This window comes from Protopterus annectens, chromosome 2.part0 (assembly GCF_019279795.1).
Source record: "Protopterus annectens isolate FY-2018-M chromosome 2.part0, PAN1.0, whole genome shotgun sequence".
Taxonomy (NCBI): domain Eukaryota; kingdom Metazoa; phylum Chordata; order Ceratodontiformes; family Protopteridae; genus Protopterus; species Protopterus annectens.
The window spans coordinates 1,808,823,061-1,808,829,871 of record NC_056728.1 but is presented as its reverse complement, the minus strand read 5'-3'; positions in this window follow the sequence as shown (position 1 = coordinate 1,808,829,871).

The window sequence follows — 6,811 nt, the reverse complement described above, 5'->3', positions numbered from 1 at the left end:
GAGGTATTTCCATCTACCCTCTGTGATGCTTTTTGTCACACACCCACATGAAGTCTTGCTCACAGTGAAGGAAAAGGGCCAACACCCACATGAAGTGCTTAGTTATAGGAGTGTTTCCATGCAATTGGCTATAGGAATGCTACCACAGCTGTTCCACATGCAATTAACAAGTGGGGGACTAAAATCCGTGCACAGGCCATCAGCTGATCATGAGCATTACTTACAAAACTCAAACTGCTGCCTATGCTAAACAGATGTACTTTTCAACATCCACCAAAGAGGGAGAGAGAGAGTGAGAGAAAGAGACAAAGTACGAAAGGAAGAGAGTAAGAGAGTAAGAGCCAAGCGTGTTTGTTTATTATCCATGGGTGGAGAGTGGTATCTGGGTATTATAACAGTTGCCTGTATTGTTTACTAATCCATACTGTCACATAGTAATTGCACATGGCTGTATGCATTTATGGCTGAGGATTGTCTACAACAACCTCGACAGTGTTTGAAAACTGTTGGCCTTGTAATGTGGACAATGGGACATACAGGTCCTAAATATAATGTTGTAGCAAAACCCACACTGCAATGGATCCTGTCATTACACAATCACCCCAACACCCACACAGGATACTGATAACACACACACAAACACATACTTACCAGTACTGAGTTTCAAACCCTTACCTGACTATGTTTTGCTATTACAGTATTACACGCGCCATGGAGCTTACATGCTGGAGAGCTGTCCAAAGGTATCTTTGAAGGTGAGTGACATCAGAAACTGTGCTAAAGGAGGGGTAAGGGAAATGTAGAAAGTGTGAATGTCCACAAAAGCAGGTGTCAACGAAGACACACACACACTCTCTCAGGGAAACACACACATTATCAGAGTTGGCAGGATCAGGATTAGAACTCCTACATAACTAGTTTGTTACACTACAGTATTATGCAGTTATCACAAGCGCCAAAGAGCTTATATGCTGAAGCATGGCCAAAGGGTTATTTCAAGGTGAATGACATCAGCAGGCATGCTAAAGTAGGGCAATGGGAGGTGTAGTGAGTGTAAATGGCTTCAAAATCATTAACCTCCACACACAGACACCACACACAAACACACACGCACACACACACACACACACACACACACACACACACACACACACACACACACACACACAAAAACACACTCACACACAAACACACTTGCCAGTACTGAGATGCATAGTTTCATTGCTTCACATGTGTATAGTAGGTGAATGTGCCTGAAGGCTGTACAAGGCTAGGCAAAGGGAATACCTTGGCATCAGGCCACATGACAATAGTCTCCAGAGTGGCTCAGGGGTGTAGTCCCTAGAGTGGTCCCCACAGGTGGGTATTGTATTCACCATCTACTCATCTGGGTTACTATTGTGGGTGGCCAGTGATATGCACTGCTTCCCATGTATGTTATCTATATTCCATAACATGGACAGTGTCTGGGTTATGGACATGTCCCACACACATGTTCTTTGACATGTGGAAGTGTACCTGAGATCTCTGGGGCATGTTGTGTGGACAGATTGTTATCTTCTGATGTAGCATTCCTGACCTCATTTGGTGGGACCTGACTATGGAACTGAGGTCATGCTTGCACCTACAATGACAGCATGATACAGGTATTCAGTGGAATTAGTGGTGTCTGTCCATACAAGGCATGTGTATAAGGCATGATATTCCCTTTGTGGGTTACATTTGCAGACTCTACAGTTGTTGCAGGTATCCAGTGGAGAACATAGCAAAAGGGCCACTGTAAGCATTTATTTGCCTACTGCAGGGATGGAACAGGGTGCCATGTTCTTTTACTTGCTGGATAACACAGTCAGGAGATGTAACACATCACAGTACTTTCTGATGTCAGTGGCACTGTTGTGGCCAGCAGGCATGTAGTCCACTGCAATCACACCGTGGTTACTATCTGTGAGGCAATATGCAGGAAACTATCAATATAGTGGTTGTTGCCTAGCCAAGTGTGTTTGTGTATGAGACATGGGTTGAGAGTGTTCTCTGAGTAAATGAAGGGTTGCCTATATTGTTCACCAATCCATAATGTCACATATAGGGCTATGGATTTTCTACACCAGCCTCTCTGGTGTTTGACATCTGTTGTCCTTCCTAAAGTAGGGCAATTGGAGGTGTAGTGACTGTGAATGGCCTCAAAATCATTAATCTCCACACACACACAGTTTCACAGTTGCTATGTCTGGGATTAGAACTCCTACCTAACTAGTATGTTACACTATAGCATTAAGCAGTTATTGCAAGTGCCACAGAGCTTATGGGGCTGAGACTTGGCCAGAGGGTTATTTCAAGGTGACTGACATCAGCATGAGTGCTAATATTGGGCAATGTGACATGCAGTGTGTGTGAATGGGCCATAAACCATTCCTCTGGAAACACACACACAACATTCAGTCACACATAACTTTACATTTGACACTGGTATACAAATGCTAGATGAATACTGATTTGTACTATCATGTTACACAGTTATCACAAGCACCACAGACTCTATAGGGCTGAGGGCTACCAAAAGCAAATGTCTACAGTGATTAACATTGGCACATCATGTGATATTGGCCAATTGAATGTGTGGTGGGTGGGACAGGCCTCATGATGGAAATCTCTCTGTCACTGTCTGTCTCTCTCTTCCACACATCTGTGTGTGTGTATGTTTGACCTATTATAGTGTGTTGGCCTTGGATATGTGAGCATTCCTATCCAGTGTGTGTGTGCAAAGCATGAATGGTGTGCAATGTGGTGTGTGTGCACAGACATCTGCAATTGACAGATATGTATAGTCCACTGTTGTCAGACATGGACTTCATTTCTCTAAGTGTAGGAGCATGCCCAGTATGATCTTTTGTATTGAGTGTGAGAATCCATTCCAGGTAGGTTGTACTCCAGTCTAGGATTTTGTGTTCTACACCTACAGCTAGCAACCTGTTTCGGCAGGATATCTGTAGATAGGTTGACAATATGGAGTCACAATGGGTGAAAGTGGGATACTGTAACTATTGTGTCTGTGCTGCTTGTGTTACATGGTTGGTGTTAGCAGAGATATTCAGAAATATGTACTATTTTACACTGTGATGTATTACGTCATCAACTACTGACAGATATACTTATTTGCTCAGAGTTTTTTCTGGGAAATACAAGATGAATGAAGCTGTATCCAGTACTGTGGTCTGCAGCCTACATATTCTTGCACACTCATGCCATTCTGGAGGGGTAGCTGCAGACACTTGCTGAAGTGTCTGTGTAAATGGTCCAGCACCTTGGTACTGTGGTGGCTGAGGATCTCCTGCTTTACATCTATCGACATATCAGAATGGCCATATCCTGCTCTGGCCATACCTCTCAGCTGTACAGATTCACCCAGGTTACCCAGAGGCAGGGCTCATATATCTGTTCAGTTCCCCTTCACATTGTGGTTTACAAGCAGGTTTGTAGCCACCCATTATTGGGGTTTACAGTCAGGGTTAGCATGGGCACACATCAGAGTTTCAGACTTCACACACTCCATGGCATCCATGCTTCTACACCCCCACTCTGTTATTCTATCCTCTTCCTAACATTATGTGAGCGATATCTGAGACGTATCCCTATAGTTATCCCTTCATCCCAGTGGTATTTAGGGGTTGGTCCACAGTTCATGCAGTAGGACATGGCGGGCATGCTACTGGGAGTTGTTGACATGGCCTTGCACCTGTGTTCTGTGGACTGTGTTAAACTATTATATGGGACCCCATGAGATAACATACATTGGCAGTACGGGTGAGGCACAGGCCTTTGACAGGGGACTGTAGGGCATTTAGTAGTGATGCAGGCCATCTGTAGCAGGCCAGTGCATTCTGTCACTCCTACAGTCCCAGGCTGTGAGCCACTGGATTCCCCTGGGGTGACAGGGTAAATGTGCAAGGTGTTAATGGCAATAGTTCCTGTCCATATTAATCCATTGTTCTGGATGCTGGCAGGGTGCTGCTTACAGCTAGAGACACACCTGCATGGGACATCTCTTCATCATGCTGCATTCTGTGGGTATTCCCATACAGAAGTAGGAGTCATACTGTACTCATTCCCAACAGCAGGGATATGACCTGTGATAAACCTGTGCCTGATGGTGAGGTGAGCGGAGTGCATGTGTGGTATGGAAGCTTCTTGCAGCTTACTCATAGATATACCTGGGACAGTCCCCTTATGCTGCCTTATGCAGGGACATAGGCAGTCTCTCATTACTTCATAACTGTGCCTTTTGTGGTCTGCCACTGATTGGTCAGACTACATCAGTAGTCCATACAACACAGACAACTAATGTGTTGCTAACCTGTATGTACAATTCCAAAGGTGTGTGCAGTTGACAGTTACATTATATGCACTCTGTCTAGGGTACTTCCACATGTGTACTGTGTGTATGTCTGGGCCTACATTCATGGCATGTCCATCTTTCAGATGGTGACAGATATTGACATCTGAACAGTGAGTATGGATGACTGCTGAATTGGGTCTTGCTAGGATGTACTGTGGTTGGCACTGCAGTTGTCAGAACATGGCCCTGTCATCACCAGTACTGGCCATAGGCCACCAAGACACAACCATCCATGGCTACATGCTGACCACTTCCACACAATATACAACAGACAACAAGTTAATACACAGACCCCTGCATATTTTAGACATTTAACAATCTATCCTGTAAATTGGGCCAGCTCAGGTAACCTGTGCTCCACTGTTATTAAACCCACACGTACATGTTACTGCATTTCGTCATAGAATTGTGGAGGGCGGCACACATGACAACTGTAAATAATTGCTATGACTGTATTGGTATTTCAGGTACTCTGTTGGATTCCATTCCGTTTTGTATTCTGACCTATCATGCAGACCAGAGGCATATCGGTAGAGTACAGATCTTAGATTTTATTGACCTATATTTCAGTTTCAGACTTCTTACCCTTCAAAACTAACATACAACTGGCAGACCTGTTGTAGTCTGTCTGTGTAGGTCTGGAGGGGGTCTGTTCTCCATTGCCATCAATTGGAGGCCTTAGCAGAGCCTTTCGTTATGGTCATCTACACCTGTCCTGCTGGCTGAGGCTGGTGTTGGGTATGTGAGCCTCACTGACATGCATATGTGTTTGTCCTATGGACATACATTTGGGCCACCACATGTACTGCAGTGGGATTTGTCACCTTGTCTAGTACTGCCTACTTTGTTGATACCAGTATTTGTTATGGATTTCATGCTGCCCATATAGGTGTCCACTATCTGCTGCCATCCCATTCAGGCACTCAATTCCCTTACATGCTCACATCCATACCATAGACAACTAGCAGAACATACTAATTCATTCAGCAATTGATAGGAAGAGTGACTTACCTTGTGGCTGTGCCAGTGTTGAGGATGGTGCTGGAGGGCTGACTATGTCGGATGCACATAGTACACTCCCTATGCATGGTAAAGCACAGGTAGTGTCATGTTTGGCATCCCTTTTACTGTATGTGCAAGCCAGAGAGAGAGGTGTCATTCCATGGGTCCCTACTGTGTCAGTGTATGTGCTATGCATTGCCACTTTGCCAAAGCCTGGGCATACTGGGCACGCCTCCTTCTGCCTACATGGGCAGGCTCAGGTTGTTCCTCTTCTGAGTCACTCTGTGCCTGTGCTGGCCTTGGCAATGGTGGGGGGCATTATGGCCCTGCCCTGTGCTTTTCCTGCTACAGCTGTTTCCGCAGGATCATATTGTGTAGCATGGCATATACAATGAAAATTTGTGTTCATGTAGCTGGAGAGTACTGCAAGGTTCCACCGGATATATCCAGTCACTGGAACCATGACTTGAGCATCCCAAACAGATGCTCAATTATGATTCTGGTTTGTGCATGTGCCTCATTATGGAGTTCTTGTTCAGGTGTGTATGCATTTCTGATGGGTGTCATCAGCCACAGCTCCAGTGGGTAACCAGCATCCCCCAGTAGGTGGCCATATGGGATGTCCCCACTGGCAAATCTCTGTTACAGCTGTGTCATATGCCAGATGTGGGAGTTGTGATAGCTTCCAGGGCTGCCAGCACACACATTCGTGATAATGCCCTGGGTATCGCACATGACCTGGCAGTTGATGGAGGGGAAGCCCTTGCGATTTATGTAGACCCTACCCAGCTCACCGGGTGGTGCTTTGATGTGAATGTGCATGCAGTCTATAGCACCAACTACCTTAGTGTATTCTGCTATTTGGTAGAAGAGATGCATATTGCTGGTCAACGCCTCACAGGTGTTGAGGAAATATATGTGCTCACCGGCATGTGCTGACATGGCATCCAGGAACTGGTGAAGTACCCTAGATGTTGATGCCTGTGAAATCCCCATGATATCCCCAGCTGGCATTTGGAAGGTACCTGTGGCTAGTATTCTTAAGCCTACATATACCTTGGTATCCACTGGGATGGTTTCCCCTCTGTTGGTCCTGTGTGTGAGGCATGGCCGGCACAGCTCAACAATTTGTTGTCGGATGTCCCAGTCCACCCTATAGCACTCCACTATCTCCAGCTTATGTAGCCCCTGGTAGGTTACCCTGGGTCTGTACACTCTTTTCCTTCTCCTCACTGTGGGTTGGTCATCAGCATTCTCAACCTCACCACCCTCAGCCTCTTCCACATATTGATTTATGAGAGTGGCAGCAGCCCCTATCATTTTGTTAGTTTTGTCAGGTAAAATTTCCCCATCTGTGTACGCCAGTGGTGTAGAGTTTGTGAGAAAAACCAGAGTGAAAGGAGTTTGCATAGT